The sequence below is a fragment of the Elaeis guineensis genome, chromosome 6 (genome assembly GCF_000442705.2).
Source record: "Elaeis guineensis isolate ETL-2024a chromosome 6, EG11, whole genome shotgun sequence".
Lineage (NCBI taxonomy): Eukaryota > Viridiplantae > Streptophyta > Magnoliopsida > Arecales > Arecaceae > Elaeis > Elaeis guineensis.
In genome coordinates this window covers 94,145,369-94,160,062 of record NC_025998.2, presented here as the reverse complement: position 1 = coordinate 94,160,062, position 14,694 = coordinate 94,145,369, and positions in this window count along the sequence as shown.

Here is a 14,694-nt window from a genome sequence, read left to right as displayed (position 1 = left end):
GCAGCCCGCTTACCTGACCATTTCTGATGGTGTCTAAGGCAAGCTTTGGCAGACCCTCCCACCGATCGAACTTACCTGGCCTCTTGGTGAAATTATTTTTTGATTAGATCACTTGATTATTTGAGATGACCCATGTCAGCTGCTCCTAGACCAGCCCTTTTAATGGTCTCCCTTAAGCTGACTTGGTGAAGCTTGTAGGAGGATCATGATAAGCTGGTTCATCTGACCTCCTCTTCTAAATCAATTAAATTCTCTAAAATTATTAGGTCCTTAAAATAAAATAGTTATGGTGATAACTAGATTATAGCCTCACATTAAGTGGATGATAATGGGTCCATCAGTTGGATAATCATTAGAGGCCCAAAGGCCTGGTGCTTATCGGCTGATAGAATTGTCATTCATAATATGATTTTTTGACTGCATCTTTCTAAATGGTGATTAGGTTAGCCAACCAAAGTTGGGTCTAATCATCCATTGGCTAGATGGGCCAAGTATGATCATGTTAATGGTTGGACCTAACCAGACCTTTTCAGTAGAGGCCAAAACCTACTGATTAGGGACTGGGGCAAAATTAAAATTACTAGAAATTGTTTAAAAAAATAATTGATGATGAACCTACCCTTAGATGTATATGGGTTGGCCAACCAAAGTTGGACTTGTGTACAGTCTAAGTGAATTCTAGTATCCACTAAGGAATTAGGGTAATTCTTTGAATTGGAGGTAGAGGCTACCAATTCGAATAAAATAGTGGGAGAAATCTTTTGATTAAAGTCTAAATCTTTAGGTTTAATGAATCAATTACTAATTAGTTTATGATTTTTCTTTGTGCAGATATGGCCACTTCCCTATCATTTTGATCATTGTTGGACAATGATAATTTGGTGGGACCCAACTTCGATAGCTGGTACTGAAAGTTGAAGATAGTCCTGGAGCATGAACGGATCCTATATGTGATAACGAATCCTGCATCTGAGGAGCCAGCTGCCAATACATGTGGAATAGTCAGAGATACTTATCAAAAGTAGCTCAGTGATCAGACCATGGTGCACTGCATCATGCTGGCTGCCATGAGCAACGAGTGCAGTCACAGATTTGAGACAGCTCAGTCAAAGGATATGCTTCAAGTGTTAGAGGATGCCATTGGCACACCCGAAGATGTGGAGAGGTACAAGACTAGTGGTGCCATCTTCAATGCCAAAATGTGGGATGGTGCCTCTGTCACTGATCATGTATTGTACATGATCGAGATGATGGAGCGTTTGAGCAAGCTCGGCTTTCCCTTGCATGAGCAGTTTGGGAAAGATGCAATACTGAACTCGCTGTCCAAGTCTTATCTCCCATTTCTCACTTATTATAGAATGACAAAGCCTGAACTAAACTACCACGAGTTTTTGGGGTTGCTTTAGAACTTTGAGAAGGATCACCAACTCCACAAGGAGTCGGTGAATTTAGTGGAAGGTTCGTCTTCTGGTTCTCGACCCTTTAAGAAAGGGAAGAAGAATAAGAAGAAAAAAGTGAAGAAGGTGCAAGTTCAGGCTGGGACATCAATGCAGGGTCAGACCAGAAAGATCAAGTCCAATAAAAGTCAAGCTGAATGCTTCTTTTGCAAGAAGCGGGGGTACTGAAAGAGGAACCATCCTCAGTACATTGCCACCCTTGACCCGAACAAGCAGAGAAGAAATAAGCTATTGCTGGGCAAGGTATTTATATGATAACTCCTTGCAATTTCTCTATTTGTGATATAACTGACTGGGTATTGGATACCGATAGTCCTTACCATATTTGCAATTCGTTGCAAGAGTTGCAGGTCAGTAGAAGATTCGAGCAAGGTGAGAGGTTCGTGAACGTTGGAGATGGAAAACTAGTTTCAATTCTAGCATTAGAAATCTTAAAATTTGTATTTGAGTCCTATACCATTGTTCTTAATGATTTTCATTTCTGTCCCAATTTCTTTTTAAATATTATTTCTATAGACCTTCTGACCAAAAATGATTATAAAATTTCAATAAAAAAATAAATTTGTAATATCATTATTGTTGGTGCAGAATTCTGCCGAAGCCGGAGTTGCTGGAGTCAAGATAACCGCGGCCGTCGCTAGAACCTGAAAGAAAAGTCTAAATCGGAGTTGGGGGTGCTCTGGTAAGATCCTTCGATGCTCAAGACAGTACTCTGCTTCAACAGAAATGGAGTGATCGAGTGGAAATTTTAGCAGAGTTTTGAGATAGAGTTTTGAGCTTAGAGAAGAACGTATCTGAGGGTCCTTATTTATAGACGGAGAGCGTAATCGATTGACAGCGATGTCTGTAACCGTCTGGTAGTGGGCTGTTCAAAGCCACGTGAAGTTTGTTATGGAGAGTGGTGTCCATTGTCGTGACTTGCCAGAGAGTGGTGGAGCTGCGTGAAATCCGTTGCAGAGTGGAGCAGGGTAGCAGCCCTCGTTGTGGCTTATCAGAAAGTGGTGGAGCCACGTGGAATCCATTGCAGAGAGTGGAGCAGGGTAGCGGCCCTCGTTGTGGCTTGCCAGAGAGTGGTGGAGCTGCGTGGAATCCATTGTAGAGAGTGGAGCAAGATAGCGGCCCTCGTCATGGCTTGCCAGAGAGTGGTGGAGCCGCATGAAATCCGTTGTAGAGAGTGGAGCAGGGTAGCGGCCCTCGTTGTGGCTTGTTAGAGAGTTCGGATCTGTCAGCTGAAGCTCGGCTGGGATGTCTGATGGAGCAGAATAGCTCTCTGTCTCGTCGATCCAGGAGAAGTTTGGATGTTTTTGAGGTCGCTGATGAGTCTACTATTGTCAGAGGCCTTGGGCACTGAGGCTACAGGTGAGAACCATCTGCTGTAGAGATTCGGATGAAGACTTTCAGTTGGCGAAGTCCGATAGGAGCCCAATTGCTGGGGAAGTCCATCTGGGATTTGCCTGATGTGGAAGCTCGTCTGAAGATTATCAACCGGAGGAGTCCGATTTCATGAGAAATCTGGCAGAAGGTCAGCCGGTGGTGGACTTCGGATGGTGTTGGGGAGGCTCATCTGTTGGAGGAGTCTGAGGGATCCGAAGGCGATCAGTCATTGTAGAAATTCAGCTGCTGGAGCCCGTCCGTTGCAAAAGCTCGTTTGGAATCCATCCACTGTGGAAGTTCGGATGGAGTCCGATTCTTGCAGAAGCTCATCGGGGATCCATCCGCTGTGGAAGTTTGGACGGAGTTCGGTTCTTGTGGGAGGCCGAAAGGAGGTCGCTTATTGTAGGAGCTCGGTCGAAGATCGGTTGTCGTGGGAGCTCGGAGTAGCGACCTAGCCGGTGAATCCTGCCCCATGGTAGAAGCTCGTTTGGGATCTGGCTACGAAGGAGCTCGGCTGAAGTCTACCTGTAATAGAAGTTCGGAAGAAATTTGTTTAAAGTAGAGGCTCGAATGAAATTTGCTTACAGTAGATATCTGGGGTAGACAGCCCACTATAGGAATTTGGAGTAGACTGCTCGTAGTAGAAGTTCGACTCTCGCGGGAGCTCGATTGAGATCCAGAAGGTGGTCGACCACCGTAGAAACTTGGATGGAGTCTGGTTACTGTAGAAATCTTATTATCGGAGAAGCTCGGATGCTGACGAAGTTCGAAAGAAGTTCAGAGTAGGGTCATCTGCGGTCGGAAGAAGTCCGAAAGGGATTCGGAAAATAGTTGATTACTATAGAAGGTCAGCTGGCAGTGAGGCCCAGAGAGCTTTTGGGGCGGCCCGGTATATAAATGCAGAAGTTCATTATCGGAGAAGTCTGGATGGTCGAGGGGGTTCAAAGAGACGCCACACACAAGGTCGGAGGTCGGAAGAGCCCTGGAAGGGTCGGTCTTTTCCAAACTTCGATCGGAGGGTATTTTATACCCAACACCAGTCCCCCTACTTCCAAGTTCGGATTTTGAACGAAGGAAGTACAGAGAAATTCTCATGACCGAAGTTGCTTCCCTCGATTTTTGCACTCGATGGTTGCCAGATATTTTGACGTTCGGCACACTGGTACTAGAGCCTCTTCGAAAAAGATTTCTTCTTTTTGAAATTCCCATCGGAGTGCTGCCCCAAGTACGATGCAATAATGGTTTTACTAATTGTCGGCCACCTTCAATCGCTTGCCACGGCTAGTGGGCCACGCGGCGGTCATGGACTGGCCAGAGGAGTCCTACAGTCATTATTGCTCCGGACCTTGTCGCCTATTTAAACTTGTCTCCCCCTTTCGGGGATTTCACTTCGCATGGGAGTTTCTTCGGCCCTTCCCTCTTGGCCTTAGGCATCCTTCGAGTCATCCTCATCTCTGCATCCCTGCATCCCTCACACCAGCCTAGGTTAGCCCCAGAACTTTCTCCGCTTTCGCGGCCCCATTCATAGACTGTGCCGATCATCCTTCATTACAGATATGGGTGCGGACGTGGCTCGGATGTTATCCCAGAGTCTCAAAGCCCACGAGCGGGAAGACGCTGCAACTTCCGGGTCGGTGAAGAAGGCGAGGGTAGAAGAGACAGATCCGGTCGTATTTCGCCTTGATCGTCCAGAGCCCACGCTTAGGCACATCTTCGACCACGAGCGCTTCCCGGTGTGCATCATTGTGTGGGGAAACCTAACCATAGAAAGAAGGTCATGCCTGCCGTCACTATGAGGGGGAACCTGACCTCAGAAAGAAGGTCATGCCCGCCGTCATTGTGAGGCAGCGGGAATCATGGCACGAAAAAGATGGCATCTACACGTACTTTGAAGATAATGCTGGAGTAATTGCTGATCCAAAAAGGGGGCTGGAAGAAGAAGTCAGGTACTTAAAGTAATCCTCGACGATGGCCGAAATCGAGAGTTCGAAGTCTGATGAAGCCGAGCTTCCTTAGAACTTTTCTTCTCTTTTTTTTTTATGTATTTTTTTTCTTCTCTGGTCATTTCCCTTTTTGTTTTTGACCTTTAGGGCTTTGTAATGTGTACTTCACCAATGAAATAAAAATGAAATTATCTATTACCTTGTCTATTTTGGTATTGAGCTGTCGTTTACCGAACTTCTTTTGTCTTTCGTCCTGTTTGACGTCGACGTTGTTTGAAGATTCCTGATCGTCACTGTGCTGATTCGTCCTTTGGGACTGAAGATTTTCGACAAAGGTTTTCTTCCTCATTGAGATGAGGTCCCTTGAGTCTCGGCCTTCAAAGGCTTCATAACGCACGCTTTACTAATGAAATGAAATGAAAATTTTCTCATTACCTTATCTATTCTTACTTTGAGTCATTGTTTACCGAGCTTCTTTTGTCTTTCATCCTATTTGACATCGACGTTGTTTGAAGATTCTTGGTCGTCGCTGTATTGATTTGCCCTTAGGGACTGAAGATTTTTGACAAGGATTTTTTTTCTCGTTGAGACGAGGTCCCTTGTGCCTTTGATGTAGTTCATTTTTCACTTATCGCTGGCGTAGTTCGTCACTTTCTCTTTTCATCTCTCCTTTTCTTCTGTGTTCAAGTGAGGATCTTCCCTCTGCTCTTGATGGGGTCGTGAGAGTGTAGAGGGGCCGTTGAGGAGGCTTTTCTTCTTGTCCGATCTTGATCGACTGAGCCTTTGTTTGTGTCAGGACGAGATTCTCCTCTTGCTCCCGATAGTCGATTTCAGCTCACATTAGGATGAGGTTCTCCTTCTGTTCCTAACAGGACTATGGGGGCACGTAAGGGCTACTGCAAGGGTCTCTCCTCCATCCGATCTCTAAGTAACCGGGCCTTCGACTTTGCTTATGTTAGGACGAGGTTCTCCTCTTATTCCTAACAAGGCTGTGGGGGCACATAAGGACCGTTGCAAGGGCCTCTCCCCCCATCCGATCTTTAAGAAATTGGGCCTTCGTCTTTGCTCATGTTAGGATGAGGTTCTCCTCCTGTTCCTAATAAGACTGTGGGGGCGCATATGGGCCATTGCGAGGGCCTCTCCCCCCATCCAGTCTTTAAGAAATCGGGCCTTCGACTTTGCTCATGTTAGGATGAGGTTCTCCTCCTGTTCCTAACAAGGCTGTGGGGGCATATATGGGCCGTTGCGAGGGCCTCTCCCCCCATCTGGTCTTTAAAAAATTGGGCCTTCGACTTTGCTCATGTTAGGATGAGGTTCTCCTCCTGTTCCTAACAAGGTTGTGGGGGCACATATGGGCCGTTGCGAGGGCCTCTCTCCCCATCTGATCTTTAAGAAATCGGACCTTCGACTTTGCTCATGTTAGGACGAGGTTCTCCTCCTGTTCCTAACAAGGCTGTGGGGGCACATAAGGACCATTGCAAGGGCCTCTCCCCCATCCGGTCTTTAAGAAATCGGGCCTTCATCTTTGCTCATGTTAGGATGGGGTTCTTCTCCAGTTCCTAACACGCTTAATTTCATTTGTATGGGGGAGTTACTTCCTGTCATTATAAGCTTATGCCGAAAGAAAAAATACGTGAATATGAAAGAAAATTTTATTTAGGGCAAAGTTGTTGGTAATACATTCGTAGATTTTTTGAATCTTATAGTCGCAGAAGGTCTGCTCCCCGTTGGGGTCCTCTTGAGATGGAGTTGATAATCCCAATCGGAGGCCGATCTTCAGGTTGCTCCTCCCTCCTTGGTGGCTCCGGCTACGACAGGGCTCCAGGTTGATCTTCCCTTCCTTTGGGTCGGCGTCGAATGAATCTGTCGAGCCGACCTCATCTGATGAGCTCCTCGATCTCATCTCGGAGCTGAATACACTCCTCCGTGTCATGGCCGTGGTCACGATGATAGAGGTAGAATTTGTTTAGGTTGCACTTCTCGGGGTGTGAGCGCATCCTTTCTGACCTTGGTAGCTGCTCTCTAACCTCCATCAGCACTTGAGTTTTTGATGCGTTGAGAGGGGCATAACTGTGGAATCTTCTGGGGGGGAGCTCCGTCGAACTTTGTGGTCTGGGCTTCTCTGCTTACAAGCTTGGGGAGGAGTCTGAACATGCCTGTGTCTGGGAGGAGTTCGAAAACACGATCGAGCTTCACTCGACCCTTTTTCAACTACGGGCTTGCTTGAGTCTCCCGCCTGCCGCTCCTTCACGGTCTCCTCATCCTTCATCTTGAAGGCTTCTTCTGCTCGGACATATCCTTCGGTCTGAGCTAGCAAATCAGCAAAGTCCTTGGGATACTTTTTTTCCAGGAAAAACAAAATATTGTTCTTCTGGAGACCGCCCTTCAGGGCGGCCATCGCGATCGATTGGTCCAAATTCCAGACCTCCAATGTGGCGACGTTGAAACGGTTGACGTAAGCTCGGATGGATTCTCCCTCCCTTTGCTTGATGTTGATGAGAGACTCCGAACCTCTCCGGGGGCACCGGCTAATAACAAAATGAGCTGCAAACTGGTGGCTCATCTGGTCAAAGGAGAAGATGGTACCCGACTTCAATGTTGAGTACCAGTTCCTTGCTGCTCCCTTCAAAGTGGATGGGAAAGCTCGGCACAGGATGGCGTCTGGCACGCCATGGAGCAGCATCATTGTTCGGAAGGCCTCTAGATGGTCAACCGGATCTGAGGTCCCATCGTAGCTCTCGAATTAGGGGAGCTTGAAGTTCGGCGAGATTGGTTTTTGCATGATCATTTGAGAGAAGGGAGGATCAGTATAGATATCCTCACCATAAGCAGGGGGAACGTGGCAGAGTTCTTCGATCTGCCGATTCATCTCCTGGAGTATTCGATCCAGGAGGTCCTCTCGACTACAAGTCTTGAGGGTCTTTTGGTAGAGTGGAGGTAGGGATCCTCCGAGAGTGGAATCGTGATCAGACTGAGGGCTCTCCACCCTCAGATTCCCCTTTCTAGGGAAGACATGATGACTGGCCCAAGTGGCCCACCCTACTGCCGGATCTTGGAACTCCGACGATGCTCTTTCCAACCGCACTGACGCCTCCGGCTATTGCTGCTATTGTTGCATGGCCTGCACTGCTTCGGTGAGGCCTCTGACCTGCTGAACCAGCAGGTTGAACTGCTTCATACCGACCGTCGTTGTCGGAGGAGGAGGAGCCTGAAAAACTGGAGGCGAGGGTGGAGCCTGAGATCTGGCTGTGGAGGTCGTGGATCGCCTGGTGGATGCCTTTCGAGGAGGCATCAGGTGGAGATCAAGTAGGGGAAGGAGAAGAAGATGTCGGAGAAGATGACCGGAGATAGTCCCGTTGAGCACTCCTTTAAGAACAAGGGTACTGCGAAGACACGCGCCCCCTTCCTCTAGCGTCAATTCTATTGGTGCAGAATTCCATCGAAGCTAGAGTTGCTGGAGTCGAGATGACCACGGCCATCATCGGGACCTGCAAGAGAAGTCTAAATCAGAGTTGGGAGTGCTCCGACAAGACCCTCTGACACTCAAGTCAGTACTCTGCTTCAACAAAAATGGAGTGCTCGAATGAAAATTTTAGCAGAGTTTTGAGATAGAGTTTTGAGCTTAGAGAAGAACGTATCTGAGAGTCCTTATTTATAGATGAAGAGCGTAACCGATTGACAGCGATGTCTGTAACCATCTGATAGTGGGCCATTCAGAGCCACGTGGAGTTTGTTATGGAGAGTGGTGTCCATTGTCATGACTTGCCAGAGAGTGATGGAGCCACGTGGAATCTGTTGCAGAGAGTGGAGTAGGGTAGCGGCCCTCATTGTGGCTTGCTAGAGAGTGGTGGAGTCGCATGGAATCCGTTGCAGAGAGTGAAGCAGGGTAGCGGCCCTCGTTGTGGCTTGCCAGAGAGTGGTGGAGCCGTATGGAATCCATTGCAGAGAGTGGAGCAGGGTAGCGGCCCTCGTCGTGGCTTGCCAGAGAGTGGTGGAGCCACATGGAATCCGTTGCAGAGAGTGGAGCAGGGTAGCGACCCTCATCGTGGCTTGCCAGAGAATTCGGATCTGTCAGCTGAAGCTTGACTGGGATGTCTGATGGAGCGGAATGGCTCTCTGTCTCGTCGATCCAGGAGAAGCTCAGATATTTTCGAGGTCGCTGATGAGTCTACTGTTGTCAGAGGCCTTGGGCACTGAGGCTACAGGTGAGAACCATCTGCTGTAGAGATTCGGATGAAGACTTTTAGTTGGCGAAGTCTGGTAGTAGCCCAATTGCTGGGGAAGTCCGTCTGGAATTTGCCTGATGCGAAAGCTCATCTGAAGATTATCCACTGGAGGAGTCTGGTTTCATGAGGAATCTGATGGAAGGTCGGCCGGTGGTGGACTTCGGATGGCGTTGGGGAGGCTCGTCTATTGGAGGAGTCTGAGGGATCCAGAGGCGATCGATCGTTGTAGAAATCTAGTTGCTGGAGCCCATCCATTGCAAAAGCTCGTCCGGAATTCATCTGCTGTGGAAGTTCGAATGGAGTCCGATTCTTGCAGAAGCTCATCCGGGATCCATCTGCTATGGAAGTTCGGATGGAGTCCGGTTCTTGTGGGAGGCCGAAAGGAGGCCGCTTATTGTAGGAGCTCGGTCGAAGATCGGTTGTCGTGGGAGCTCGGAGTAGCGACCTGGCCGGTGGATCCTGCCCCATGGTAGAAGCTCGTCTGGGATCCGGCTACGAAGGAGCTTGGCTGAAGTCTACCTGTAATAGAAGTTCGGAAGAAATTTGTTTACAGTAGAGGCTCGAATGGAATTTGCTTACAGTAGATATTTGGGGTAGATAGCCCGCTATAGGAATTCGGAGTAGACCGCTCGTAGTAGAAGTTCGGCTCTCGTGGGAGCTCGGTTGAGATCCGGAAGGCGGTCGACCACCGTAGAAACTTGGATGGAGTCTGGTTACTGTAGAAATCTTGTTGTCGGAGAAGCTCAGATGCTGACGAAGTCCGAAAGAAGTTTGGAGTAGGGTCATCCACGGCCAGAAGAAGTTCGGAAGGGATTTGAAGAATAGTTGATTACTGTAGAAGGTCGGCTGGCAGTGAGGCCCAGAGAGCTTTTGGGGCGGCCCGGTAGATGAATGCAGAAGTTCATTATCGGAGAAGTCCGAACGGTCGAGGGGGTTTGGAGAGATGCCACACACAAGGTCGGAGGTCGGAATAGCCCTGCAAGGGTCGGTCTTTTACAAACTTCGGCCGGGTGGTATTTTATACCCAACAATTATGAATGGTGTTACTATTTTTTGTAGATATTTGAACAATGGTGTGTATATGTTATCACAACCTGTTAACGTAGTCTATTCTACAGGCAAACACCCTAGATTAGATAGTGTATTAGATATCTACTTATGGCACTGTAGGCTAGGTCATATAAACAAGAACAGGATAAACAGGTTGACTCAAGAGAGAATCCTCGAAGTCAGTGATTATGAATTACTTCCAACCTGTGAGTCCTGTCTTCTTGGTAAAATGACCAAGTCACCTTTTACTGAAAAAGGTGAGGAGAGAGCTACTGAGCTCTTGGGCCTAGTACATACTGATGTATGCGAGCCCATGAGCACAAGTGCTAGAAGTAGATATTTTTACTTCATTACTTTCATGAATGATCTATCCAGATATAAATATGTCATCTGATGAAACATAAGTCGGATTCATTTGAAATGTTCAAACGATTCCAAAGTGAAGTAGAAAAACAAACTGGGAAGAGTATTAAAACTCTTCGGTCTGACTGAAGAGGGGAATACCTTTCTGATGAGTTTCTCACATATCTAGGAGAGAATGAGATTCTTTTCCAATGAACTCTTCTAGAAACACCACAGCATAATGGTGTGTCTGAAAGGAGAAATCAGACTTTGTTAGACATGGTGCGATCCATGATGGGTTTTGCTAGCTTGCTGATATCCTTCTGGGGATATGCACTCGAATCGGCCTATTATCTATTAAATAAAGTTTCAAGTAAGTCTGTAATTAAGACTCCATATGAGATATGGACAGGGCATAAGCCAGCACTTTCACACCTTAGGGTCTGATACCAATTGAAGGAACCAGATCTAGGGTTTCAGGGTTAGATCTTGAAATTTTTTCAAGATCAGACAGTGAAAGACTAAAATAAATCAAAATTTATCTTATAAAATCAGAGAATCCCTAGATTTAAGATCCTATTACATGATTATTATATGGAATTAAATCAAAAATTAAAATATAAAGAGCAAGAACTACATGTTGATCATATCAACATGTTTCTATACTACATCTAATGTATGTAAAATATAATAGATCAGATCTATTACCTTGCAAGTTAGATGTTCTAACTTTGCTGATCCGGACTTGAGGATGATGTTGTGAGTTGCACATACATCCGACCTCTAGGAGTCATCCACACGAGCCCACGAATCACGATCAGAAGTCTTGGTCCAGGAAATCAGCATAGTATGCTAGTACTGTGCTGATCTTTCTTCGATGGTCGATCAGATGCCTCCTTCTTCTTAATTTGGACTATTTTAAAGATGAAAAGTAGGAGAAAGAGTTTTAGATATGAGATACTCTCAGAAAACTCACAGATGGAGAAAGGAAAGAGGTGAACTCAGCAACCCTAGAAGAAGACCCTCTTCTTCTTCTCTTTGCTCTAATCCGGATACTTAGTTTTGTGTCTATAATATCTCCACACCTTAATACTCTTTCTCTCTAATTTTCACACACCCCAAAGGTATCTAAATTCTCTATAATTCACAAAAATATCATGAAAAAATTCATCTTAAATAATGAGATATAAAGAGTTCTTGTCTAGGTCAAATACCTAGTCAAGGAAAATCCAAACAGGGCAAGACAAGTGGTGCCCAACTCTTGGGCACCCCCTCCTTCTTTTTCTATCATGGACTACCAGAAAAGGGTACACATTATGTTCCATAAAAGCCATAAAAATCTCAAAAAAAATTTGGATAAAATCAGTGCCATAAGGAAAGAGTTTTGGTTTCCTAAAATTCTATCTCATAGAATTTGAAATCCAAACTAATTCCTACTTTGACATGGTCCACAATCATATTCCATGTAAGAGAGAAAGAGTGGAAAGATTTGGGCATGCATGAAGGCCTGGGAGAAAAGGTTTTGTCACATAAAATAAGAGAGAGTGGGCGTGGGGGGCTAAGGTGGTGCAAGGTGGAATCCTAGTCTTACTAGGATTCAATCTATGACTTGTTCAAATTTGGTTTCTCAAACCAAATCAAACCACAATCAAATCAATCTAATTAAAATATATCTTAACTCAATTAAGAACCTAATTTAATCAAATTAAATTAGATTTAAATTTAATTTAATTTTTTAATCGAATTAGAAATTAGGTTGACCCAAGTCTTAATTGAACTAGGACTAGTTTTTTCTTGCACTTGGCTTATCCAATAAACCAATTGAACTTGATCCAATCAAGCCCAAACTAAATCTAGTTAAATCATATTCAATTAAACTTAATTTCAACCTATTGACTTAATCAAATTAAGCCAATTAGCAATTGAATTGCTAATCGATCCTCCTGTAATACTTGTACTAGGTTAAATGTCAATCGTATTGATCGTTTAACCTTAGAACGATTTTTAGTCATTGATCAACCATCCGATCGGATCATGAACTCTAATGTGTGTGACCTCATAGGTCCGAACCTAAGTTTGTAGTACAAAAATAAATTTTTGTATCAATCGAAGTGACCATCTTGCAATGGTACCTGACGGTCGGATAAGTCAAATGTGTAGAACAACATCCTTAGAACCCATGCGGATATAGTTTTCATATAATTCATCCCCTTAACCAAAATGTTCATAGGATACCTCAGAGTTCCACTGTCAATTTTGATCAAGTTGTCCACATTGTATTTTAAAATATCAAATCCATCTGATGGATTATCTTGGTCAAAGTTTTGCTAAATTAAAATACAGCGACTCATTCTTCTCCAACTCTTGGAGTGGTCAATCCCATCTTGATCATACTTCAACTTCGTAAGTACTTGACTATGCCCAGAAGTCTTTCATTACTGAATTAAAAATTCAGTTAGTCCAGTATCAAAGCATAGTGAGTTGCTTGCAAGTCACTGAGGCGATCTCAGGTCTAAGGGATACTTATATCTATATCCCATCAGAGACATTTTCGATAGTAGAATGCTCTGGAGTTGGTCACGTTCAATGATGATGTACCCTTACATCTCACCTGTATGCCATACCAGTGTCTCCACACTCTTTGGTTAAGAGAACAACCAACTCATATGGCTTACAGCGATCTATGCTCGATAGAAGCTGTCGTCCTTATTAACAGCCTATCATTTAGTCATGAACAGTTTTAAGGACTAATCGATAAATCCTCTCTTTATTGAACTTAAATAGTTCTAAGGACTTCATCACAATAACGGAGTTCATTAGAAGATGAAAACTTATGATGAAAATGGCAAAAATATATCTTATTTATTAACAAATCAATTATAATATAAGGTTGCTCAACCGTCAACAGGTTGATGATTGACTTTTGGGATATATTTTCCAACATACATAGGGCATGCCAGTCTTACCGGTATCATTGATCTCTGACTCAATGTACCAACGACTAAAAATATTTTAGATCAGGACTATCAAAGATTTAGGTCTCACTGGCGTGATCTCATCATGGCCCTAAAATCATTGTCCAGACCTATGGAGTTTATTATAATCTTAAAATTAATAAGATGCAGCATATAATGAATCAAAAATATCAATTTTATTAATAATATTAATATCAATTATATGAGTTTGGAAGATAAATTACAATAAACACCTTATCGCATCCCATATGCGATTGGCTTGTAGGACATAATTCTTTCAATCTCCCACTTGTACTAAAGCCAATCACCTCTATACTTGATACCCATGCTATCAAGGTGGCGGTCAAACTACTGTATTGACAAGGCCTTAGTGAATGGGTCCACTATATTATTCTTGATGTCAACTTGCTCTACGATCATATCACATCTTTCAACTATCTCCTGAACGAGGTGGAACCATCTTAAGATGTGCTTAGATTTATGATGAGACATTGGTTCTTTAGTTTGAGCAACTGCCCCAGTATTATCACAATAAAGAAGCACTGATTGTTCAATCCCTGGAATCACACCCAACTCTGTGATGAATTTCTTCATCCAAATGACCTTTTTAGCAGCCTCACAGCAATATACTCAGCCTCAGTGATCAAGTCAGCAACAGTTTACTGTTTGAAATTTTTTCAACTTACTACACCATCATACAAGGTGAACACATATCCAGATATCGATTTGCTATCATCCTGATCAGATTAAAAACTAGAATCGATATAACCTTCCAATTTTAAATTAGATCCGCCATATATTAGAAAAACATCTCTAGTTCTTCTCAAGTACTTGAGTATGTTTTTTACAGCTTTTCAATGATCCTCCCTGGGATTAGCCTGAAATCTGCTTACAAGGCATAAGCCACATCAGGCCTGGTACATAACATAGCATATATTATTGATCTTACTGTTGAAGCATAAGGAATAGAACTCATTCTATTTCTCTCTTTAGGTGTCTTAGAAGACATCTTCTTAGAGAGTTGTATGCCATGATCTATGGGCAAGTAATCTTTTTTACTTTCCTCCATGTTGAACCTCTTCAACACAAGGTCAATATACCTAGACTGGGACAAGCCTAGCATCCTTTTCGATCTATCCCTACAGATCTTTATATCAAGTATATAGGATACTTCATCTAAGTCTTTCATAGAAAATTTTTGTGATAGCCAAATCTTGATCGATTGTAACATCGGGATATCATCCCAATGAGCAGTATGTCATCCACATGCAAGATCAAGAAGATAATAATACTCCCACTACTCTTCTTGTACACACAAGGTTCATCT